Below are 26,084 nucleotides of genomic sequence, written 5' to 3' on the forward strand. Positions count from 1 at the left end.
AGCTCCTGAAGACTTCAGCTGCAGGATCAGCCAAGAAGCACCGTTATGCCCTCTAGGCGGGTGTTCAAGGGAGCCCAGGATTTTTTTTTCTAATAGATGGAATACTTTATTGCATGTTGTCTCAGCTAAGTGAGATCCTAGGATGGGAAGAGGTGTCAAGGATGTAATGTGTAGATCAACATCTATCACTGAATTGCCAGTCATTCTGCTGTGAGCCTTTCGTATGTTATGGTGACAGGACAATTAAATCAGATAACATGTCAAGTATGAGTATTATGAACTTACCCATTAGCAGAAAGCAGATGTTTAAATGTCATTTCCTTTCCCATCCATGGACAGCTTGCTTCAATGGATCTTTCTCACAGCTTTCCTTGGGAAGAGAGAGGTCCAGCAGCAGCAAGTTCAAGCTCAAAGGGAAAAAAAAGGACTTGGCCATGCTCTGGGCATCTGTGATAGAAGACCAGGTAAAAGAACATGGGGACTAAAGAGGTGGGCTATTCTTGTTAATGTTTGTTCTACTCACATTCAGAGTGGGCTGTCGAGATAGTAAGTTTAGCATGTTCTTATCTGTTGACACTTCTCTGATGACCTCCGTTTAAACTGTACTGACACCAAAAGGTCTTTACAACAGCCATGAGTCTCTCCCTCTAACATGCCCTTGACTTCTGATTCTGCCTTCACTTCTCTCCATGTTGCTCTGAGTATGCCAGGCGAGATCCCACAGCTTGCCCTCCACATTGGCTCCTTCCTCAACCCCAGAGATGATGCCTGCTAAATCTCTTACTACTTGTGGGTCCTCACTCAGGTGCTATCTCTTCAGTACCTCTTCCCACCTCTCTTTCTTATTTTGCATGCTTATCATCAACTAATATAGTCTATATTTTTTCATAGAATTTGCTTTTTTTGTCTTCTGTTATTTCTTGTCTTTCTTCCTCCCCTTTCATGATCTTCTTTCTAGTTTAATGGCACATATACAAATGGGCATATCACATGGATATATAAATACACATACATAATTTAAAATTTCATTTCTACATACAAGAGAAAACATGATTTATTTTTTTGAGTCTGGCTGATTCCACTTAACAAAATGATTTCCAGCTCATTTTTTGCATGTTTCAGTAACTTCTTATGGCTTGAAAATAAACTCTATGATGGTAGGGATTTTTGACATTTTTGAATATTTTTTTTACTTATTCCCTGGTATTTCTGTTATTTAAGTAGCAACCACAGCTAGAGTGAGTTGGATGTTTGAATGTTCTGAGATGGAGGAGGCCATCAATCCTGATCTGCCCGTGCTGGTTCAACTGCAGAAAGTGAACACTTGAAGTTGAACTGCAGCAAAACTAGTTGAATTATAGTCTTAATACTGTTATCTAACTCCCATACCTCTGCTAAATTGCCTCAGTTCCAGCAAAAATCAACTGTAGGCAAAAGTAAGAAGAGCTGATTCCTGGGACATGGTAGTGGGAATCATTGTTCTGTGAAGGTTTTAGGAGCTAACTATTTGATGTGTTCTTATGGACATGGGTTGGGAACAAATGAAAGGATAATAGGTCCAGCTAAAGATCCCTGAGTGCATGTTTAAGGCAAAGAAATCTGTGAGATTAAAAATGGCAGTATAGAAACAAGACTTTGTCGAAAATATAAAAGTGATTTAGCTGTCTGTGGGACAGCTGAGAACTTTGGTCATCAGCAAGAATAGAGAAGATGGAGCTTGTTGGTAGAGATCTGGTGGAGGGAGAAGTACAGCATTTCTCTCTTTTCTTCATATCTGGTGCCAGGGCCAGTCCCTCAGAATGGCATGTGTAACCCATGTGAATGTGTGTGAGAGGAAAATTTGGCAGTGACTTAGCTAGTGCCTAGGAGAGATGGATCCATTAAGGCAATGACCAAATCTGCCTTTTGATGGCTATATTCCCATTTCTGGCTCAAAGCCTGGCATGTCATAGATGTTTAACCCATGCCTCCAGAATGAATTCATGCTGAAAAATCAGACCTTGGTGCCATTGTTTCTTTTCTAAGCTTTTTTTTTTTCTCTCTAAAGCCTCTAATGTGGAGGCTTGAGGCTTATTACTAGACATTTGGTGACAATCTAAAATACATTTGTGTGAGCACACGTAAGAGTCTGCAGGGGGTTGTGGTCTATTTTTCAAGTATCTGTGTTTCTGGTTTGCTTGGTAGCATTTTGCCTTACATGACTACTTCTTTTTGTCAGTGAGAAAAAGAATGGCCCTCGTGCCTTTGGAAATAAGATGCCTATATTCATATTTCAGCTCGGTCTTCCTTCCATGTGATCTCACAGAAGTTACTACATTGTCCTGAGCCTCAGTTTCCCCATTTGTAAAGGAGTAATTATGGTTATACTATCATAGAATTGAGTTTAGAATTAAGAGAGATAATCCAAGGAAAGTCCTTAATGGTGTGCTGCCTATGGGAGGTATGTTATGAGGAGCTGATTCTTCTTATTCTCTGTGCATAGAGTGAAAGGGTATGGGAAATGAATCCTTCACCTCCTCCATGGGGGCAGGAAAGAAAATAAAGAGAAACACCAGGTCTTGTCTTGTTAGGTTGAAGCTGGAGTTGGTCAGGCTTGGTCTTATTTGGGAGCAGGAAGAAGGTATGAAGTTATTCCTGAGGACTTTAAGTGCTAAAGAAATGAGCTGTGAGAATCTGCAGAATCCCAGTTCCAAACATGAAAGGTATGTCCAAAAGGTCCAGGCACACCTCCTAAGAGCTAGGTGAAGAGCTCAAAGTTCAGGAGCAAATAAAGGCAAGGGAAAGACTAGGACCAAAAAAGGTAGAAGAAGAAAGGGCTGGCCCTGCGATACTGCCTAGAATGTTGTCACCTACAGACTCCTTGCTGGCTTGCCTTGAGTCAGAATTGCTTAAAAGGTCAGAGACGGGGCATGCAATGAGAGAAAGCAGCAAGGCTGTCCCCAGGAACTCTCTGGTGAGCTCAGATTTAAATGGCACATGAATAAAACATAGAAAAAAAATGGCATGGCATAATATTCTATGGGGAATATGAGGGAAGTGTGAGTTTGCAACACAGCTTTAGGAATACTAAAGACTGATATATATGCCCCAAGGACACAGACTTTCCAAATGCTACCAAAGGGGCTCAGACAAAGAGCAAGGTGTGGTTGTGGTGCCGGCCTGATCCCGGCACAGTCATACTGATGGCAGAAAAGCAGATGAAACTCAAGAGCAGGAACAGCAGCAGCAACAACAAAAAAACAGCTCTTGGGCCCTAAGTCAAGAAGCCAGTAATAAGTATACTAACATGGGCAAGACTGAAGCAACATTTTTGTTTTGGGGCGAGGATCATGGAGACAGTCCCAATCCATGTCATTGATGGATGGAACCTCAAATTTAATGTATAAACCCAAAATTTAGAAATCTACATATTTCTTTCTAAAAAAACCTTCTATTTTCTCAAACTATTAGATGGTTTGATATTGTTGGATGCTTAGCACAGGGTCATGAAATCTGAGGTGCTGCTGACTTTGGTTGGGAATCTTTAGTTTCCCATATTTTCCCTCCCTCCCCTGTCCACTACTTGGCTCCTATAGACATTTGAGTTTGTGACCCCTTGCGTAAGTGCTGGAAGTCCGTCCAAGTCCCTGGCTAAGATCCCAGGGGCCCATGAGACCTTGTAAACATTGAACCTCTGTGGGTGATCTTAAAGGAATCCTAGAAAACTGAATTGATGTTATGAAATGAAAATGGGTGGCATCACTGCAATGTTCAAAAAAGCAACAGAAAGTGGAAAAGGTCCCTGGGTAAACTGGGAGATGCACTGAGAAGAAGTATAATTTTTATTTTTCATAAGCACCAGAGAATAATCTACAGTGGTATCTCTAGAACGTGTCCGAGACCCCATCCTCACACTTGTCCAGTGATTTGGATGAAAATAAGGGACAGCTGTCACGTCATGCATATAACACAAAGCTGGGAAGGATATTCTAGCCACTCTTAATGGAAACCTCATTACAACACTGTAGATCCCACCCCACTGACTTTGCAGAACAGTGCAGTGAGAGGAAAGTAAGGTTGGTTTTTGATCAGAGTAGGTCAGTAGGACTTAAGAATTGGCTGCCAAGGATGCCAATCTGATCTCTGACTTCTAGACTAAAATGGAAATACCTAGAAAAAGGAAAAAAGTTCCAGCCTACTGCAGATGTCTTTCAAACCTGGCATACATGTACAATTCAGACACTTCTAAGACCTAGCTGGGTTCTAGAGCATTTGCCTAGTGTGTGCAAAGCCCTAAGTTCCAACCCCAGCACTCTGTTAGATCAGGTTGATGGAGGTCAAGTGGAAACAAAGGAAAGCAGACAAGCATCTCCAGAAAGAAAATGTAATTGTTCTTTTAATCAGAACACCTGAAGGACCGTAGTCTTTCTATGAGAGGGGAGATTGTGGCGTGAGGGTCTTGGGGTTTTAGAGGACGGAAAAGGGGGAGTCTGGCATTGTGGAATATTACTTTAAGAAAAGATATGTTACATTTGTTTTATTTGTTTGTTTCAAGACAGGGTTTCTCTGTAGCTTTGGAGCATGTCCTGGAACTTACTCTGTAGACCAGGCTGGCCTCAAACTCACATAGATTTGCCTACCTCTGCCTCCTGTGTGCTGGGATTAAAGGTGTGCACCACTACTGCCCAGCTATTGCTATATGTTTTTCCGAGATATTTGAAAAGAGGTTGCAGGCATCAGAGCACTCATACCTGCATCTTCTAAGAAGGATGACCTCTAAAGAACCACTGTTCTACCAATACATAGAAGAAAGTGGACAATGATTCCTAAGCACAAATAATATCTAGCCCTTATGTTATGAGTAAGTCAGAAAGCCTTAACACCCGGTGAGAAAGCATTCTCCTGCCTCCTTCCATTCCCTATTGCTTTTAGGGAAAAAAAAATCTTTTCTAACATTGATAACATTTCTCTCTCCACTCCACCCCTCTCATCTTTTAAAAATTAAATCTTTGAGAGTTTTAGACAATGAATTTTGACCACATTCATTCTTTTCTCCAAACCCCTCCCAAATCCACCCCTTTCTCTACCCACCCAAATTTGTAAGCTGGGAGTTTCATCCTATGAGCTAGCTTTCATAGCATTGGAAGGTGCTATGCATGCTACTGAAGGAGAAAAGTAATCATCAGTCTCACCTAGCTGTGAACCCTTTGAGCTACAATAATGAGTGGCCTAGCAAGACCTCTCTACTGCTGCAATAGTGGTTTGAACCACTTTCTGATTGGATTGCAGTCTCACTCCATAAAATGAAGCCCATACCTGGTGCCAATGTTGCACCAACAAAACAAAACAAAAAGTCCCAATATCTAGGCACATCATAGACTCTAGGGTAGAACCTATTATGTTTACTTTGCTAAATGGACACACCATTAAACTGACTCCTAATGAGTTCTTTCAGCACCCACAATGCATCTCTCGACTGTCATCAGAGAAGCTTCAACTTTTAGTAGATGATAATTGACACAGGGACCTACAACTGATCAAGGTGTGGAGAATTAAAGACTGGAATGTTTAGCCTTAAAATAGAGCATTTATACTTCCCTCTTTCCTACAAAAGCTCGGGAATCATTGTGGAAGAGCAGACGGAAAGAGTATAAGAACCAGAGATGGTGGATGACTGCAAGGAAATAATAGTGCCTTCTAGGCACAGCAGGACAGCTACACATATGAAGTCACAGTGGTTGTGACAGCATACATACTCCCTGTGAGCCTCAAGCCAGACTAAATCCCAGTATGGACAGGGGAGCTGTAAGTGAAGTCCCACCTTTCACTGAGGAGATATAAGCAATTGGCACCTGCTGGGAAAGGGAGCATCTGTTTCTTTGAAGTGATGCCATTGACAGGTGAATCATGTTCTAGTAGAAGACCGCACAGTCATGAACATATGGGCAGCACAAATTGGTCTTGATGGGTGAAAAAAAGACTACACAGTAGTTGGTATTCGAAAGGTTTTACTCTTGTCTTGAAGTGTTTTGTGTTTTTCCCCCAGTATTTTTGTAGTTTGAGGTTTTACATTTTTGATCCATACTGAGTTGATTTTTTTCAATACATACATATGTAGAGATATCCAATTTTCCATATACCACCTGTTGGCAAGTCTATTATTTCTCCAGTGCCATTTTTTGGGTTCTTTGTTAAAGACCAGTTGGCTCTAGATGTGCGAATTTATTTCTGAAGTTTCTATTCTGTTCTATTGGTCTTAGTGCCTGGTTTTATGCTACAGTCATATTGTGCTGTTTTGGTCACTATAGCTTTGCAGTATGTTTTGAGGTAAGATATCGTAATATTCTAGCTTTGTTCTTTTGCTTGAGTTTGCTTTAGCTCCTTTGTCTTGTAGTAGGTAGCTGTTCCAGCTTTGACCTGGAAGTAATAACCCCATTGAGGCTTTCGGTAACTGTCACACCTACAAGGTGGGCAGAGAGGAGTCATTAAGACCCAAGATCTGGATATGCCAGCTCTCTTGGTTTCTGGATCCTGGACACTGGAGGTAGACTGAGCAGAGTTCTTCAGAGAACACCGCTGGACTGCACTACACCTTTCCTGTACCCTGTAACTTATCCCTTTACTTGTAAGTTATCCACAAAATAAACCTCCCTTTTAACTACATAGAGTTGACTTAATACTTCCACCAATATTGCCTATTTATGTATCCTTGTTTTTTCTTCCTGTATCCTCATGATTATTTCTGTTTCTGTGAAAAATGCTATTGATATTTTGATGGGAATTACAGTGAATCATTAAATCACACTGTGTAAAACAAACATTTTAATAATATAAATCTTTTCAGTTAGTGATCATAGGCTGTCTTTCTATTTTTTAGTGCCCTTGTCTATGTCTTAATGTTACATCATTTTTTTCTTGTGAAAATAAACAACTTCCTTGTTAAGTTTACTCTTAGATTTATGTATGTGCATGTGTGCATGCATGTGTATTATGAATGGAAGGTTTAAAAACATCTTTTGTAGTAAGTTTTCAATGGGATTTAAAAATAGTAGTTATCGTTACATGTTGGTTGCGCATTCTGTAACTTTACTGTATTTGTCAGTTCTAGCAGGTTTTTAATGATATGTTTAGGTTTGTCTTTATATAAAATCATGCTGTCTGTAAACACCTACAATCTGTCTCCTTTCCCTTTTCTATGAGGAATAAGTTGAAGGAAGTGGATAGGTATTCTTGTCTTGATCCTAATTTTTACAGGACATTTTCAGTGTTTCCCAAAGACATTGGCTGTGAGTCTAACAGGTAGCCTATACTATTTTTGGGTACTTAAATTCTATTTTAAATTTTATCCAGTGGTTTTTCTATATTTATTGAGATGATCTCCCCCCCTTTTAATATCTGCTGATCTCACGTATTTTGTTTCTATGCTTTGGTTGAATAATTGTGCCTTCTTAGGATGATCATAGGGTATAATTTTTCAATGGTCTGTTAGGTTTTGTTCACTAGTATTTTGTTGAGAATTTTTGCATCTATATTCATCAGGGATGTTTTTTTTTCTTGTTGCATTATCTTCTCTGATTTTGATGTATTAGTGGTACTAAACTAGAAAGAGTTTGAAAGGATGCCTTGTTTTTCAATATTTGGCAGTAGATTGAGAATAATTGGGGTAGGTTTTCTTTCACAATGTGGTCAAATTCATCAATTAGGCCATCTTATCCTAGGCTGTGGTAGTTTAATGTAATCCCCCCCCCATAATTTCATAAGGAGTGGCACTATTGGGAGGTGTGGCTGTGTTGGAGTGGGTGTGGCCTTGTTGGAGGAAGTGTGTCACTCTGGGGGTGGGCTTTGAGGTTTCCTATGCTCACGATACTGCCCACAGGATACTGCCCAGTGTCTCAGTTAACTTCCTGTTGCCTGCAAGATGTTGGACTCTCAGTGACTTATCCACTACCACATCTGCCTGCACACCACCATGCTCCCTGCCATGATGATAATGGACTGAATCTCTGAACTGTAAGTGAGCCCCCTCAATTAAATGTTTTCCTCATAAATGTTGCAGTGGTCATGGTGTCTCTTCACAGCAATAGAAAACCATAACTAAGACAGAAGTTGGTACCAGGAGTGGGATATTGCTGTGATAGGTCTGACCATGATTTTGTTTAGAGGAATTTAGACTTTGGTCCTTTGGGTTATGACAGTAGTGAGATGCTTTAAGTACTGCTTAATGGGCATACTAGGATGAAGTTGGAAAACAGAGGTACTAAGAGTTATTTCAAACTGTTGGGGGCTAACTCAAGAGGTTTCAGAGGAGAAGAATTTTAGAATGTTGCCTAGAGATTGTTCTTGTGATATTTTGGTGAATAAGATGGCTGCCCTTTGCCCTTGTCCAAAGCATCTCCCTGAGGCTAAAGTGAAGAGTTTTGTATTAATTCCATTGGCAGAAGAAATCTCAAGACAGCCTAGTACAGACTCTGTTATGTGGTTATTAGTGGTAACTGTAATGAAGATTTATAATGAAAAGGAGCAAGCAAAGCAGGGTAAATTAAAACTTGTAAATTTTGAAGAGAAAAAGAACACCAGAAAGTGGAATAGAGCTAAATCCTGTGCTCAAGGAGATATAGGGATAAAAAAATTGAGTAAAGGGAGTAGTGACCTCAGGGCAAACTCCCACTCAGCTAATTTTCCAACTTGTGAAAGGAATTAAAGAAACACTTAGAGCTGGGTGTGGTGGGGCACATCTTTAATACTAGAACTCAGAAGGCAGAGGCTGGCAGATCTCTGAGTTTGAGGCCAGCCTGATCTACAGAGCAAGTTTCAGTATAGCCAAACTTAGGCAATGAAAGACAGAAAGCTGGTGAAGATATAAATGAATGTTTCAGCCCCAGCAAGCAGCAGAACTTGGCATCTTCAGTCACGTGGTTCTAATTTTAGAGTTAGGGATAGAAGAAAGGAGTTATGGAATAAATCCACTGAGGCCAGGCATGTGTCAAGGGTGTCCCTGAATGGAGGACTAGTAGAGAGGCCATTGCATGAAGCTATGAAGTTGAAGCCTGGATTGCCTTGGAGAACCCAAGATGTTAGAGATGCCAGAGTCCTGGGATACCTGCCTAGAAGAGCTGCTAACAGGGAGTGGAAACAGCCCAAGAGAAAGTGTGTTGCAGTCAACAAAGCTGAACAGAGTTGGAGATCTGATGAGTGTTTCCAAATCAGACATGAAGATGCAGAGTTTGGAGTTTGCCTAACTGGTTTTTGGTCTTGTTTTGGTCTAGTATTTCATTGCTATGCTCCCTTCTCTGTATTTTTGAATGGTAATGTATATCCTGTGTCATTATATGTTGGAAGTATGTGATCTGCTTTTTGATTTTGGTTTTTACAGGTGATTATAGTTAAGAGATTGCATGAATCTCAGAAGAGACTTTGAACTTTGGATTTTAAACCATTGTTGAGACTGTGATAGACTATGGTGACTTTTGAAGTTGGACTAAATGAATTTTGTCTTATGATTCCAGGGAGTGGAATGAGGTAGTTTGAATGTTATTGGCCCCTATAATCTCATAGGGAGTGGCAATATTAGGAGGGGTGGCTTTGTTAGAGTGGGTAAAACCTTGTTGGAAGAAGTGTGTCACTGAGGGGGCAGTCTTTGAAGTTTCCTATGCTCAGAATACCGCCCAGTGTCTCAGTCAACTTTCTGTTGCCAGCAAGATGTTGGACTCTCAGAGACTCGTCCAGTACCTCATCTGCCTGCATGCCATCATGCTCCCTGCCATGATGATAATGGATTGAAGCTCTAAAACTATAAGTGAGCCCCCTCAATTAAATGTTTTCCTCATAAGAGTTGCGGTGGTCATGTTGTCTCTGTACAGCAATAGAAACCCTAACTAAGATATGGGCTTTCCTTTGTTGGGAGATTTGGGTTTTGCTACTGATTTCATTTTGTTATTTATTGATCAATTCAGATTTTCCATGCCCTCATGGTTAATCTTTTTGTTGATTATATTATCTAGAAAATTGTGTACTTATTTAGGTTTTCCAATTTGTTAGTGTATTTGTTTATATTAGTCCCTGATGATTTTTAATTCAATGATATCAGTCATAATAGCTCTTTTTCACTTGGGGTTTAATCTATTTGAATCTTTTCCTTTTATTTGCTGAATTAGTAAGTGGCTTGTTGAATTTCTTTATCCTTTCAAGAAATACTTGTTTCATTGTTATTTTGTAACTTTTTAGTATCTCATTTTTTTTCTGTTCTACTCTTTGCTATTTCTGTCCTACTAATGTTGAGTTTTGTTTGTTCTTGCTTTTTTTCCCTTTAAATTGTGCCCTTAGTTGCTCATTTGAAGCCCCCCACCCCATCATTATTATAAACTGGCCTCTTCATACTACTTTTACTGTATCCTGTAGATTTTGTTATATTGTGTTTCAGTTTTCATTTGTTTCTAGACATTTTAAATATCTATTTTGATTTCCCATTGATCAATTTAGACGATGTATTTGTATTTTTAAAGTTTGTTGATTCTAGTTAAATTTGATTTGTGTAAAAGATATACTGAATTCTATTTTGAAAAAAATTGTTGACAAGCATTTTGGGCTCTAAAATATCTAACTTGGAAAATGCTGTTGTCCACTGATGAGAGGAATGTGGATTCTACTGCAGCTGGACCAAGTGTTCTGTAAATGCCTGGTGGATCTATTTAGTATACAGCATTGTTTAGCTCTGAATTTTTTTCATCTGGCTGATCTGTACGTTGATGAAAGGGTGTGCTGAAGTCCCCTGAAAGCACAGATTATTAATATTTATACCAACAAGTATAATGAGACATTGTACAATAAGTGAGTATGAATAAAATGAATAAGAAGAGGTTACAGTGTGATGCAATCCACTGAGAATTTAATTTAAGGGACTCCTGACTGTGGGTGGATCTTGTCCCTCAAAAGTGCTTTTGTTTTGTTTTGCTTGAGACAGGGTCTCACTATGTTGCTTAGGCTGGCTTCAAACTTATGGCTTGAAGTGATATTCTTTTCAAGACCTCTCAAGTAGTTGGGAATGGCAGGCATGCACCACCATGCCAGCTTCCCCAACAGCATTTTGATAAAAGCATAGTTTGGTATACGTGCAAAGCAACAGAACTTTTTATGTTTTAACTCAACTGAAAAATAGAGCATGAAAGAAAAAGGAAAAGAAAAAGCACCCCACACTTACAATTCTTCCCAATAATCACAGGCTTTATTTCTTGGCCGTTTTGCTTCATAGTTGTCTTTGTGGTTAATAAATGTCTCTTAAGACCTAAAACACCACAGAACCAAAGAAAATGGCTCACAATCCTTTGTCCTCAAAAATCATTTTCAAATTCTTTCCTTTGTTATATTAAGCAAGTTAAGTCTAATTTTGCAAGAAAGCACAGCTTACTTCCGGGCATCCTATACCATGCAGAGTTTTTATTTTATTTTTATTTTTGTCTGTAATTCTGAAGAAAGAGCAGGGAAGGGCAAAATAGCAAAGCTGTATTTTCTCATGCCGACCCAAGAGGAGGTTAATCTCTGTGGCCTTCAATGAATGCTTCAAGTGTGGGCTTTTATAATAATGTTAATATAAAAATCTAACTTAGGCCAGAGTTGCTAAGATTCTCAAGGTTTTGTCAACTGGAAGCTTTAAAAAGTGCATTCCCTTTTCTATTTTGTTTGAACTGGGAGCTACTTGTAAAACCTGGTTTTGCTTCTCGAGAACTTTCTCCTAGACATTCTGGCCAACAAAGGGGACACTTTCCTTGAGAAACGAGGAAATTCCATGAGGTGCTTTCCTGCCACCTCCTTCCTGTCCTCCAGTGAGTGGGAGCTGTCTGGTAAGCAAACACAGACAGTCCTCCTGTAAACCAGCCAGAGGTTTCCCTTAGCAGTGGAGGATGGAGAACATTGCAGAAGGAGATGTTAATCATGGGGTTGACTCTTTCTGGTCTGGGTCTGTGGCTCGATCTGCAGCCACCCAATCTTGACCCAGGGAGTAGGTGGAGTGGAAAGTCTGATTACAGCTTCCAGTCCCTGGTCATGACTCCCACTGCTTCTTCCAAGGTGTCAGGTTCGCCAACTCCAGTGAATTGAACGGCACTAAAACTAAGCCATTAAAAAGCACACGGCAGCCGGGCGGTGGTGGCGCACGCCTTTAATCCCAGTACTCGGGAGGCAGAGCCAGGCGGATCTCTGTGAGTTCGAGGCCAGCCTGGGCTACCAAGTGAGTCCCAGGAAAGGCGCAAAGCTACACAGAGAAACCCTGTCTCGAAAAACCAAAAAAAAAAAAAAAAAAAAAAGCACACGGCCCATGAGACATTACCTGGAAAATACCCATTCGTCTCTACTTATTGGAAAGCATTAGTCTCTCTATCCTGTGTACTACTTGTGTGAAGAAGAGTGCAGTGAACTTGAGCTGAGGAGAAAGGAGGCTAGGCGGGAGAGCTTCGTAGAGAAAGCATTATGTCACTAGGCTATAGTAGAATGGTGATCTGTCTAAAGTGCATTAGTGAAGTAAAGAGGACACTGAGCACTTTAGTAGCTGTGGTCAGGGAAAGCCTCAGGGAGGAGGTGATATGTAAACTGGGATAGACACTTTATAAGTAGCACGTGGGAAAAAGAATCTTGATAGGATTTTTCAAGTCTGAGGGCAGCAGAACAAAATCAAAATCAAAACCAAACCAAACCAAACATATCCTGTGTTGGGATAGTGAACTACACCTTCCATGAATAGTTGGGAGAAAGACTGTACAGGCAGATGTGTCCCACACTGTCATGTGTCAATGTATGTGCAAGTGTGTGTGTGTGTGTGCGTGCGTGCGTGCGTGCGTGCGTGCGTGCGTGTGTGTGTGTGTGTGTGTGTGTGTGTGTGTGTGTGTGTGTAGTATGGTATACTTAACGTTCCCCTTAGGTTCATCTGGTGGAAATTCCCAACAGGAATTTGATTTTCATCAGAGGGACAGACAGGCTATATCTTCCAAATGCAATTTTGCAGACAACTGAACCCCTCTACACAACTGTGTTGGATTGTTTCTTGTACATAGGGTTAAGCTGAGAATTTTCCAGAATCGCTTTCCTTGAGTAGTTCTGGGCTAGGTTTGGTCAAAGACAAGTTGGAAGAGGTCTGAAAGCAGGAGTGAAATGATACCATGGCACTGAGGCTGCCTTGCTTGGGTACAGGACAGAGAAGCGTCCATGTCCCATGCCTCCTCACTCTGTGCTGCACCCACCTTTCCATTTGGGCTACAGCAGGTGTTGGCCATGAGTGGCCTGAGCCTCACTAACTATGTGGATCAGGGCATTTCTAGCAAAGGCACCAACTTCTCAGACACCTTCATGAGCCCCCTTTGTGATCCTGGATTATTGCCTGGACATGTTCAACTTTCAATTTCCCTACAAGATCCCTCCCACCTGCTACTCACTTTATTCTTAGGAAGCTGGTAGTGGAAGAAAGCCCGTCAAACTTTTCCTTCCAGCTTCTTACATACTGGGTAGGTCCTAAACCCGGTATCAACTACCGTGTTCCCATCATGCCCATGGCTGTTTCCTGACCCCGCTGGCTTGTAAGGGGGAGGCTTACACCCCTGGGTCAGAGAATCAGGCCTCCATCCACTGGTCTGGGTTTAATAACAATCTCTGGTCTAGACATTCTAGCCTATAGGAAATCCTTCTGGCTTGGCCAAGCTGCCACATCCTCCTAAGTTTCTTTCAAGATCCCGATGCAGAGGGTTTCTGGGAGGGGACATGGGATCTGAATTTTGTAACCAGCTCTTTTGGCTAACCATGGTCATCAACTTGGCTACATCTGAAACCACCTAAGACGAAGGCTGCTGGGTGTTCCCGAGTGATTGTCTTGATAGATTACTTGAAGCAGGACGCCTTATCCTAAATGTGGGCGGTGCCTTCTGCCGGCAGCCCTGATGAAAAGACATAGAAGAAGGAAACTTCCCTTCTAGCCTGCTTGCCTTCACTCTTGCTGGCAAATCCATCTGTCTTTTTGCTGTGGCACTCCTTTGCTGGTATTAGAACCAACTTCTTTGGGCTTCTCATTTAGAGTGAAAACTCAAACCTTTCCAGGAATCCTTCAGGCCTTTAGCACTAGACTGGGACAGCTGAGGCACGCTGCTGCATGGACTGAACAACCACCAGGCTCTCTCCCCCTCCTGTGTGAGACAGCCATTGTCAAAGTGTCCAGATCACATCATGTAAGCCAACCTAAACTCTCAGTCTCTCTCTCCTCTCTTCCCTCCTCACTCCTCTCCTCTTTCTCCCCTCCTCTCTCTCTTTCTCTGTCTCTCTCTGTCTGTCTCTGTCTCTGTCTCTCTCTCTCTCTCTCTCTCTCTCTCTCTCTCTCTCTCTCTCTCTCTTTCTCTGTGCTCTATTCTTTTGGAGAACCCTAATACACCAGGTTCTTTATCTTTTCAGATGATTCTGCCACTATATACTGGTGTGTTCTAGATTGCCCTGAGGTCCTTGCTTCATTTCCTTCTTTACAGACAAGGGTGCCATGCAACATCCTCTTGTTCTTGTGTCTGTATTGAGCCGTGTTTACTTCTTGTCAGTCTCTTTTTGTGATAAACTTATTGTGTCATTATCATCATTATTTTTGTTGTTGTTGTTTATGTATTTTGAGACATGTGCTTACTACGTAGCCTTGCTGATTTGGAGCTTTGATCTGCTTGCCTTTGTGATTTAAATAAAGGCATTTCACCTCTATAACCTTAGAGCATCATTGTTGATATATTCAAGCTGCTGCATGATCAAGACAAAAAAGACAGTGAAGAAGGAATGAAGGCACATATAGGGTAGGTTCCACCTTAGGGTGGGCCCGTAAGAAGAAGGAGGGAGGGAAAGAGGGCAGGCCTGGGGCTTGGACACTTGCCTGAGGTCAGCATCAGTTACAGAAGGACGCAGCTGCCTTTTCCATCTGCAATTTAGGAAGTATGCCTTTATCTCTGTAGGAAGAAAGAATTTTCAGCTGCTTCTGTTCCTTACCAATCCCAGGAGCTGGAGCCCTCTGGGCATCCAACTGGGACTGGTGGAGACTACATCAGGGCAGCCTGTCCTAGGACAGTCACAGACTCTGGAGCAAGCAGATGCAGGGTCACCTTCTGCCACTCATCTTAGACAAATAGTAAAGCTGATATTATTGTACCACCTATCTGACAAGGGTGTTGGGAGGGTTTGAAAGGGATGACAGAGCCCAAGCACAATGCCTGGTACAAGGCAGGTTGTCCACGTTCAGCACATATGTCTATAAACCCTCCAGTTCTGGTCAAGACTACCTCTTGAGCTGCATGGCTACACACATTTGAAACTTATTTCATGTGCACCTTGGAGCTCAGCTAACCTCCTGCTTGGGGCCATCTGGATGTTGTTCCTGTCTTTCATATGGAGTAGAACAGGTAGGTAGTGGACTGTGGCTCAAAAGAGTTTCCAGGTGGGCGAGAAAAATCAGGGTCAGTGATATCAGAAGGACCTGTTTGGCTGTGTGAGTTATTCACACTGATCAGACCTTCCCAGAGGTGACTTAGAAATGATTAATAATATCTGAATACGAGCATTCTGTGAGCTTGCAAAGAAGCTCAGTGATAGAGCATTTGCCTGGTTTGTACAAGGCCCTGGGTTTGATCCCAATTCTTCAAAACCAAAACCAAATAACCTACATAAATAGTCATCACAGAGTTTTTAGACCAACATTGTGCCCTCTGAGCAGATACTCCTTCTCTCCACATACTCCTGCTGATGGTGAAATAAAGTTGGCACATTCTTGAAAGACACAGCAGCCCACCCTGCACAAGTTTCTGAGTATTCTTCTTATCTGGGCACCTGAGGGAAAGAGCCATGATCAGAAGAATCAGAATCCCCTTCAAGCTCCATAAGACAGTGGCTATCTGATAAAGCCCAGGTGGCCTCTAGGAGTGGACAGCTGGCAGAAACAGTGATTGCTATAGCCCCTAGCTGTCCTCAGGGCTTCTTTGTCTTTTTTCTTTTTTTCATCTCCACTTTCAGTCCCTGAGATATTATCCAGCTTCAGTCTGCAGAAGCATTATCTCTGCAGTAGGGCATGCAGCTCTGCACAGCAATGTACTTGCTCCTGCAGGCTCTGGGGACTGACCCAAGCCTCTTTAGTGCTCCCCTCCATTCTTTCCCAGGAGGAGAGATTCTCATTTGCCTGCTCACAGCTGTGTAGACTCCCCACCTTGCATCTCCAGCTTTTTCTTCCAGGGCCTGAGTTGGATTATGAGGACTCATCAGGACAGCGGCTGCTGGCAGTGGCCATGCCATTATTGTGGGCTGGGGCTCCCATGTAGAAGACAAGTGCTGTTCAGGTGAGCTTCTGTGCACATTTTAGCTTGGAGGTGGGATCTAGGGCAGGGAGGCTATGAAAACCTTGGGCTTCTGTTTATATTGAAGCATTTGAGGGCATGCCAAGTTGTGTCATAGCATCATGGATTAAATATAAAGCTACAAGAGTGGCCGCCTGTGGAACCGAATCCCAACCTAACATGCACCGAGGTCCAATTTTATTCCACAGATGCGGCCATTACCACAGTCAAGTTTGTTGTGGCTGTGAATATATAAATAAGCCTTAACCCAAGAACTTTTACCATTTCACAGAAATGAGGTAGGTCTTTTTTGACATACAACCTTGCATTGTTTTGGATCTGTCTAGAGGGTTTACCTATATTTCCAAATGAATTCTAGTTGTAGAAGTCGAGATGGAGCTAGTTCTAAGTAGCTTTGGAGGACTATAGACCCCAGATACACGTGGGCAAATCAGGACCTATGTCTTCCTACCTTCTCTTACTCTCTCAGTGGATGCTGACTAAGCTGGTTGAATTTGGATGGGTTTCTACAGACTCCTGCAGTCTCCAAGGCTGTCCAGTCTGAATCTTCCAAACAGCAATGACTCCATGTGAGTGAGAGATAAGATAATATCTCAGGGACCAAAAGTGGAGATGAAAAAAAAAAAAAAGACAAAGAAGCCCTGAGGACAGCTAGGGGCTATAGCAATCACTGTTTCTGCCAGCTGTCCACTCCTAGAGGCCACCTGGGCTTTATCAGATAGCCACTGTCTTATGGAGCTTGAAGGGGATTCTGATTCTTCTGATCATGGCTCTTTCCCTCAGGTGCCCAGATAAGAAGAATACTCAGAAACTTGTGCAGGGTGGGCTGCTGTGTCTTTCAAGAATGTGCCAACTTTATTTCACCATCAGCAGGAGTATGTGGAGAGAAGGAGTGTCTGCTCAGAGGGCACAATGTCAGTCTAAAAACTCTGTCACCCTTCCTGATTCCTTAGAACTCCAGACCTCCTGTCTCTTCTGGAAATCACAAGAGTGTTGTCACCTGCTCATGCTCAGCAGCCAGGAAGTATGTCTTAAATGCAGGTCGAGTTCCCAAATCAGGCACTTCATATTCCAAATTCACTGTGGCCACATACGAATACCCAGAACTTTCAGAAACAACCAGGGAGAGTCTTTTTAAATGCAACTTTAGAGCCGGGTGGTGGTGGGGCACACCTTTAATCCCAGCACTTAGGAGGCAGAGTCAGGCGGATCTCTGTGAGTTCGAGGCCAGCCTGGTCTACAGAGTGAGATCCAGGAAAGGCGCAAAGCTACACAGAGAAACCCTGTCTCGAAAAATCAAAAAAAAAAATGCAACCTTAGTTGTCATGGATCAGAGAAGAGATCTTAGTTCCATTTGCTCTTGGTTTTTAGTTGAGGGCATAATGTAATCACTTCATTGTGCTTATGAGTTCATGGATCAGGAATAAGACAGGGCCCAGGGCAGACTCGTTGCTCTTTATGGTGACAGATCTTTGCTAGAAAGACAGGAATTACATGACTGGAAAATCCCTTCCCACATGGCCTCCTCCTGCACTGTCTGCTAACTGGGCCAGGATGGCTAAAGTGAGGCTCACCTGGGACCAGAGCGCTCATGGAGTGTTATGATTTGAATCTGAAATGTCTCCCACAGGCTCGTATTTTATCTGTTACTATTTTGGGGCATGATGGGACCTTTAAGAGGAGCAGAATAGCTGGCAGAAGTAGGCCACTAGGAACAGGCTCTTGAGAGTTAAAAGCCCGGTTCCTGATTCCTGGTCTGCCACAATGTGAACAGCCGCTATCACAAGCTTTGACTGTTGTTTATGCATTCCCGACAACGAAGGTTTGAGGCACCCCGAGATCCTGAGCCCAAAGAAGCCTTCATTTACTTGTTTCTTTCAGGTATTGTGGTCACAACAATACAGAATTAACCAATGTGTGTGTGTCTTGAGCATGTAGCTTGGGCTTCTCAGAGCATGTTAGCTCGGCCATGTGTGAGAATGTCCAGAGACGGCACTCTAGGAACAAGCTGTGTTAACTATTCTGCCACAGCAACAAACATCTTTAGAAGCAAAGGAAAGGACACAGACCTAACTGAGATGCCCAAGTCATATACATTGTAGGGAAGCATTGGTGTGACAAGTATTTTCATGCCATCTTTGGAAAATATAAACCCCATGTATTCTGGATCTAACAATTCTTTCTGACCTCTAGACTGCAGAGTTCAGTCCAACCGAAGGGAGTACAAGGAATAGCAGTTGTATAGTAGAGATGATGTCCCATCTTCTTCAGCGCAAAGGATGGCCCAGCTGCTTTCTGGTTTTCCATTCGGTGGTGGTTTTAATGAGATGTCCTTCAAAGCCTTGAGTCTTTAAAAACTTGGTCCCCAGTTGGTGGCACTGTTTTGGGTGAGATTATGAAGTGTGGCCTTGCTGGAAGAAGCATGTCACCAGGGAGTGGGCTTTGATGTTTAAAAGCTCCACATCCTTTTGAGTTCACTTTGTTTTGTGCTTTAGGATCACAATGTGAAAGCTCAGCTTCTGTCCCTGCCACCATGTGTTCAAGCCACCATCATGGACTCTACTCCTCCGGAACCGTAAGTCCAAGTAAACTCTTTCTTCTGTAAATTGCTTTGGTCATGATGTTTTGTCACAGCAAGAAAAAAGTAACTAATATATATTCCAGTCTCTCTTTCACACAGATATAAGGTTTACAGTCACACCATGTCACATTGGAGCATGCGGAGACTGACAAGGGCTAAGGATTTTAAAGATTAGTGTGATAGTAATGTTGATTATCAAACTTGACAGGATCTAGATTCACCTTCAAGAGAGGTTTCTGGGTTTATATAAATTAGGTGCTAATATCTGGCTGTGCCTGTGAGGGATTAACTTGATAAGGCAAATTGAGGTAGAAGAATCCACTTTGTTAGTGGATGGCACTATTCCCTGGGGTTGGCTTCTGGAGAAAAGGAAGACAGCTGGGCTGAGCACCTGGAATCATAGTCTTCTATTTTCTAACTGTAGATAAAACAAAACCAGCCTTTGCCACCCAAACTGCCCTTCTATGATAGACTGTCCTATTGAACTTTGAGCCAAAACAAACCCTTGCATTTGGGGATTTGCTTAGTGAGGGCTGTGGAGAAATGGAGGCTCAACCTTGAGGTGATTATTGCAGAGCTGTGCCTTATTTAGTAGCTCCCAGCAGTCCCTGTCAGAACTGGGATGCAGAGTGGGTGCCCAAGGTCCACCTAAATTCCAATGAGAAACTTTAGGGCATTATCAGTTGACAAACAGAGCCTGGAAGTAGTTGGGGACTTTGGCTTCTGGGAAGAGACAAGGAGGCATTGTGTTCAGAGCCAAAGGTGGATGTTTGTCTTAGAGAAATGTCCTTCTTAGGGATGTCATAAGCTTCTGATTCTCTAGATGCACCCAACTCAAGTCCACCCTGTGTTGTGTGCTGCAAGAGGCCAAACAGTTTGACTCACACTACCAGTCTTCCTTTCCCATGGGACCATAGTTTGTCTGACTTCTATAGAAAACGGGAGGAAGGCGAGAGAAACCAGACACTTATTTCTTAGGAGCCCCCTTGACATCATCCTCTTTCCCATGTGTGTGTGCATGCACTCATCTGGGAGTCCACAAGTGTGGAAGGCTGGATGTCAATACCAGGTGTCTCCTGTTACTCCTCTTCACCATACCTTTTGAGACAGGATCTCTCTCTGAACCCAGAGCTCACCATTTCAGCTAAACTGGCTAGACAGGGGAACCCCTAGGATCCTCCTGTCTCTGTCTGCTCCCCAAAACTTGGGGTTACAGATGTTCGCTGCCATTCTTGGCTTTTATGTGGGTGATGGATATCCAAAAGGTCCTCATAATTGTGCAACGGGCATTTTTCCTGCTGAGCCATCTCCTAGGTCCCAAGTTTACCTTCTTCCTATGAGACTAGGCTCTCTATCCTTTGGGGGTCATCTAAGACACTAATGTTGTCCACCAGGAAAGAAGTAAGACAGCATAAATCTACCAGTTGCTGTTGCTCATTAGTCAGGGGTTGTCTCATGTTCTGAGACCGACTGTGAAATTTAGGAGATTTGTAAACAAAAGTATTTTTATTAATTATTTGAGAATTCCATACAGTATATTTGTTTTGTATCCACCCACACATACTCCTTCACCTGGCTAGGTCCACATCACCTCCTTCCTCCCTACAAATTCATGTACTCCTGCTTGTTTTGGTCTTAAATAGCTCACTGGGCCTACTTTGTGCTACTTGTAACATTTGTGCCACTATCGAGCCCATGGACATCATCTAGTCCCACTGGTCAGTATTGAAGTTCATGAGGTTCACAGCTAGTTGAGATGGTTGATGATCTTTTCTTCCGAGAAGCCTGCCTAGTACTTTCTGGTACTATGAAAGCTAGACAGCATGGAGGAAGCTTCCTATGACCAAAGTGTGTGGTGTTTTCAGCCACAGGGTCTTATTACAAAGTTCTGCTGGGCAACCAAGAATAATAGAAACAACATATATTCTCCTGGGGCAGGGATCTTTAGGGGAGGTATCCCACATCTGGCATTGGACCTTATATTTGGCAATGTATGTTTTCTGGGAAGAGCATTTTCCCTGTGTAGGTTAACTCCCATTAAATGTATTGTGTGAAAATATAGGTATTGAGGAAGCTTATAGCATAGTAAGTTTGCATATGGCGTTTTCAGCTATCATTGGTATTAATTATTACCCCCTACAGCTTTGCTGCCCTACTTTCTCGTCCTTTTTCCAACTTACACCTCCACCCTCATTATTCTCCCTTCCCCCTTCATCTCACATGTGTTCTGACATGCCCTTTCAGTTGGGATATTTTTCCAATACTGGTTCCACTTCATTGGTTGTTATGGACTCTTAAAAATTACTAACCTCATCTTATTTAACTGTAGTAGGTCATGTACACCTAGGAATTTATCCATTCCTTTAGATTTTCCAGTTTCATTAAATATAAACAGTTAAAGTAGGTCTTGTGATTCAAATTTCCTCATATTATAACAGTATCTACCTTTAATCTCTACTTTTGTTAATTTAAATCCTTTCTTTCCCTCTCTGTTAATTTGACTACAGTTTTGTCAAACTTGTTAATCATTTCATAGAATCAAGCCATCAATTAATAGATGTTTTAATTACTTTTTTGTTTGTTTGTTTTTATTTCACTCAATCTTGATTTTGATGATCTCTTCCTGTCTACTGTTTTTGGATGTTGTTTTTACAAGGCTTTCTTGTGCAATACTAGGTTTTTTTGTCATAGTGTATTATCTTTTTCAATATTATTTCTTTTATTTTTCATATAATTACATCATTTCTTCCTTCCATTTCTTCCTCCAAACCCTCTCATATATCTGTCTTTGCTCATTTTCAAATTTATAGCATCTTTTTCCATTAATTATATATATTCTTAAGTACATAAATACAACATACTCAGTCTGAATAATTTAAATAATATGTATATGTTTTCAGGACTGACCATTTGGTATATTCATCCCTAAGGAAGACTATTTCTTCTATTCTCAGCATTTCTTAGTTGTCTTTGGTTCTTAGTGCAGAGTTGAGGCTTCCTGAGGTCTTCCCCATTCCTCTAAACATATCTATTAGAATCATCCTTGTCCAGCTCAATTTGAAGTTTTTAACTTGAGATCTTTCAATTTTTTTGATGTATTAGTGCTATAAACGTTCTTCTTAGGAAGAGTTAAAGTATCCTTATTTGCAGATGGTTGGTTCTATACATAAAGGATACATATGGTTGGTTCTATACATACTGAGAAAGAAGTCAGGAAAACAATCTCCTTTATTATAACCTCAAAAATATTTCAGAATAATCTAACCAAGAAAATAAAAGTCTTATATAATGAGAAGTTTAATACACTAAAGAATGAAATTGAAGATACCAGATGTAAAGACCTCTTACACTCATTGATTGGTAGGATTAATGTTGTGAAAATGGCCATCATATCCAAAGCAATCTACAGATTCAATACATTTCACATCAAAATTCTAACACTATTCTTCACAGAAGCTGAAAATGGAATCTCAAAATTCATATGGAAGTACAAAAATATCCCCAGAGTCGCTCAAATAACTCAAAACTTGAAATGAAAAACTCAGGAAATTAAACAAAAGCTTATAAGAAAGCCATACCAACAAACTGGATCAAATGGAAGAGAGAATACTATGTCTTGAAGAGAAGGTAGAGAACTTGAATCACACAGCCAAAGAAAATATTAAGTGTCTACAAACCCCCAAAGAGAAATTTCAAGAACTGTGGAACAGATAAAAAGACAACACTCCCAAATCATATGTATAGAATAAAACTAAGAAATCCAGGTCAAAGGCAGAGAAAATATTTTCAACAAAAAAATCATAGAAGAAAAATTTCTAAAGCTAAGGAGATTCCTATTGAGGTATAAGAGGTATACAGAACACCAAATAGAAGCAGAAAAGAAACTACCCATATCACATAATAATCAAACTCTTACATATACAGAACATAAAAAGAATATCAAAAGCTGTAAGACAGAAAGACAAAGTTAACTATAAAGGCAGATTCATTAGAATAACACCCAACATTTAAAACTGACTTAGAAAGACAGAAGGTCTTGGTGTCTTCACAGTAATAGAAAACCCTAACTAAGACAGTTGCCAATGCAAACTATCATACCCAGCAAACCTACATAATAAAAGCAAAGGAGAAATAAACACTTTTCATGATATAAACAGAGTAAAAGAATTTACAACTTCTAAGCCAGCTCTACAGAGCAGACTAGAAAGAATACTTAAATCTGAAGAGAGAGATAAACACACTGAAGAGGTCACAGGGAACAACCAAGCAACACCAGGACAGATTATCAAAAGATAACTAGGAAACACGAGGAAATCAGCAAAACAATAGGAATTAATATACATATTAATATACATATAAATTAATCAATCAATTAATATACATATCAATAATAATTTAGGATATTAGTAGTCTCAATTGCCCATAAAAGACACAGACTAACAGACTGGATTGGATAATGGGATCTACTTATTTTTTTTGCCTTTAAGAAACACATTTCACTATCAATTATAGCTAACACCTTAAGAAGAGTATGTTGAAAAGGTATTATCTCAAGTAAATGAAGCTGAAAAAAATCAGGCATAGATATTTTATTATTAAAAAAACAAAACAAAATAGTGAGGAGAGATAAGGAGGGCCACTTCCCCATCAAAATTCCAAAAATTAGAAAAAAAAATAGAGCTTAAATTTCATTTGGAAACAAAAAGCAACAGACACACTGATCAATGCAGTTGAATTGGGGACCCAGATATAGGAGCAATACTCCTATAGCCAGTTGATTATTGACAGAGACCAACAATACACACCATAGATAAGACAGTAATTTCTGCAATGGTAAAACTGGATAGCTACATGCAGAAGAATGAAGCTAGATCCTTGTCTCTCACCCTGCACAAAACTCTCTGCTTCCGAAGGACAAAACTTTTATAAGAGGAAAAGGAGAGGGGATGATAGAAAGCCATTTGAACAACATTATATTTCAGGTACCATCTTACAAATACCCCCCCCCCAAAAAAAAAACCCTCAACTTCAAATGTGTCAAGAGAAGAATTGTATTTGTTCTTTGTGTCAGCTTCCTGTCACATGACTACTAAAATACTTGGATCTTCCTAAGTAATAGGGGTATCTTGTTATTCATCATGAGCCCCTTTGAGGTCTGAGCATTTTCTCTTGTGGTGACTTTGGGTGGGACCCTTAGATAACTTTCAGATAGGACCAGTACCAGGGAGCCCATGTATTTGGAGACATTGTGTGTGGTTTCCAGGCCCAGTTTCAGTATCTAGGAAAGAGGTAGGAGGGCTCTTTGAAAACCTTTCTGCAAGGAGGTCTAGTGATCTTCCAGGTTGGTGAACATAATCATGCATTGGGAGGATGGCTGTACACTCGAAATCCCTTGAAACAGAACTCCTTTGCTTAAGACTTTCTGGACCTATCTATGTGACTTTCTCCATCTGGCTATTCTTCTCTTTCCTGTGTAACATTCCTTATATCCAGCCAGTGAGTGTCCTGGAAAAGTTGCTGAGTGTGAGCAGGGAAATCACACAGAATCCAAATGATACTGGTTGGTTCGAAGTACAGGTTTCCACTGCAGAATGGCCATCTTAAGTGGGCACAGTGTAGTAGACTGAGTCTTGAATTTATGGAGTCTGATGCTACCTCAGGTAGAAGTGAATCAGTGTCAGAGGTGAATCAATTGCAGATCAACTATTTTGAGGTCAATTGGAGGATTGCTTAGTATGTATGTGGGATAGAACCCATGCTTTTGCTGAAAAGATGGTCTATGCTATGAGGATAGGAGAAAGCACTATGTCTTCCTGAGAGGCTGATATTGCAGATACCAGGTAGCTTAGACAATAATTATTTTCTCCATCATTCTGGATTCTCAGAGAAGTACAACTGAGGAGGGGAGGTATTCCCTGAGTGGGCAGCACAATTTCATGGATTGGGGTCCCAGACTGAATAAAAAGGAGAAAGCAATCAAGTACCAGCATCGTAAGTGCTTCCTGATTGTGGATGCAATATGCGACAAGCTGCCTCCCTCTCCTCCTGGTCATGCTTTCCCCACCGTGATGGACAGACAGACCTTCACTGTGAGCCAGAATAGATGCTTTCTTCCTTTAGTTGCTTTTGTTAAATCTGTTTTCAGAGCAACAAGAAAAGTAACTAATGAAAGCCCCTATTTCCAAACACAATAACAACAGAGGCTAGAGATGCCACTTATTGATGGGCACACAACTCAGTCTATATAAATAGGCTATGAGAATGTTTCAGTCCCCAAATTATAACACATGAGGCATGTGTATGTGTGTGTGTGTGTGTGTGTGTGTGTGTGTGTGTGTGTGTGTGTGTGTGTGTCGTTGTACTCATCTCTTAGGGATATCAAAATTAGATAGTAGTTTTATTTCAAAGTTTGTAGGTGACCTGCAGCAGCATGTATTTCACTGTAGTCTTTCCAAGATGCCATGCCATTTTACTGTATCCCATTTACTCTCTTGAATTGGGGCTCCCTCCTCTGCCATTGTCTATAACTTCATACTGCCCAAAGAAGTGAGTCTTGTAAATAAACACTATATCTTGCATGTGTCAGGATGAATAGAAGCCTGAGAATTGTTGATTTAGGGTACCATGAGTGCTGAGTGGGGGTGGAAACAGGTGGAAATCCGAGATAGCACGGAGGCACATGAGCAAGTGTCTGTTTTTGCCTAAGTTGAGTAAGCTACTTGGAAACTCTTGGGTTTGGGCAGTGCATTTCTCACAGAATGCTAATTGTCATTATTATTTTTGTCAATGTTTTGTTGGTTAAGGAAACAACAAGGAAGCAAATGCTGAAATTGGACACAGGGTTGGTAAACGTACTGTGCACATTGGCAGGTGCACTACTGAGACTTTCCAAGGGCTCTTTTCCACAGGCACACTTGCCAACAAAACCTCTGCATAGAATGTATCCTGAGGGAATGTTTCCAGTTCCACAGAGAGTAGTCCTGGTAGATCTAGTGCATGAGAACCCGATTCCACCCTTTAAGACAGTTGTTTTGAATTAGACCTAAGCTAACATGCCAACAAGATACTAATAACCATGATTTCTCTGTATTTCTGTTGCTATTTTATTTCCAGAAACCAAATCCAAATCTTTTTAGTTGTTTAGTTTTCCACTGCAATTTACTGATCTTGTATGC

General features: G+C 41.2%; 1 protein-coding gene across 7 annotated transcripts in view; it reads left to right on the plus strand.

Annotated features, from left to right (window-relative positions):
- The first annotated feature begins 259 nt into the window (after window positions 1-259).
- LOC107400709 (uncharacterized) overlaps window positions 260-26,084 on the plus strand; it is a 94,287-nt gene continuing 68,462 nt past the window's right edge. For 5 of the 7 annotated variants that reach the window (XR_013042778.1, XR_013042781.1, XM_076546017.1 and 2 more), the window contains exons 1-2: window positions 15,991-18,715; window positions 18,824-18,903. The gene's annotated coding sequence lies outside the window, so the exon portion shown is untranslated. Of the gene's footprint in view, window positions 465-15,990; window positions 18,716-18,823; window positions 18,904-26,084 lie in introns of those variants that run through there. The other 2 variants (XR_013042779.1, XR_013042780.1) reach the window with 2 other exon arrangements.

This window comes from Peromyscus maniculatus, chromosome 10 (genome assembly GCF_049852395.1).
Source record: "Peromyscus maniculatus bairdii isolate BWxNUB_F1_BW_parent chromosome 10, HU_Pman_BW_mat_3.1, whole genome shotgun sequence".
Classification (NCBI taxonomy): domain Eukaryota; kingdom Metazoa; phylum Chordata; class Mammalia; order Rodentia; family Cricetidae; genus Peromyscus; species Peromyscus maniculatus.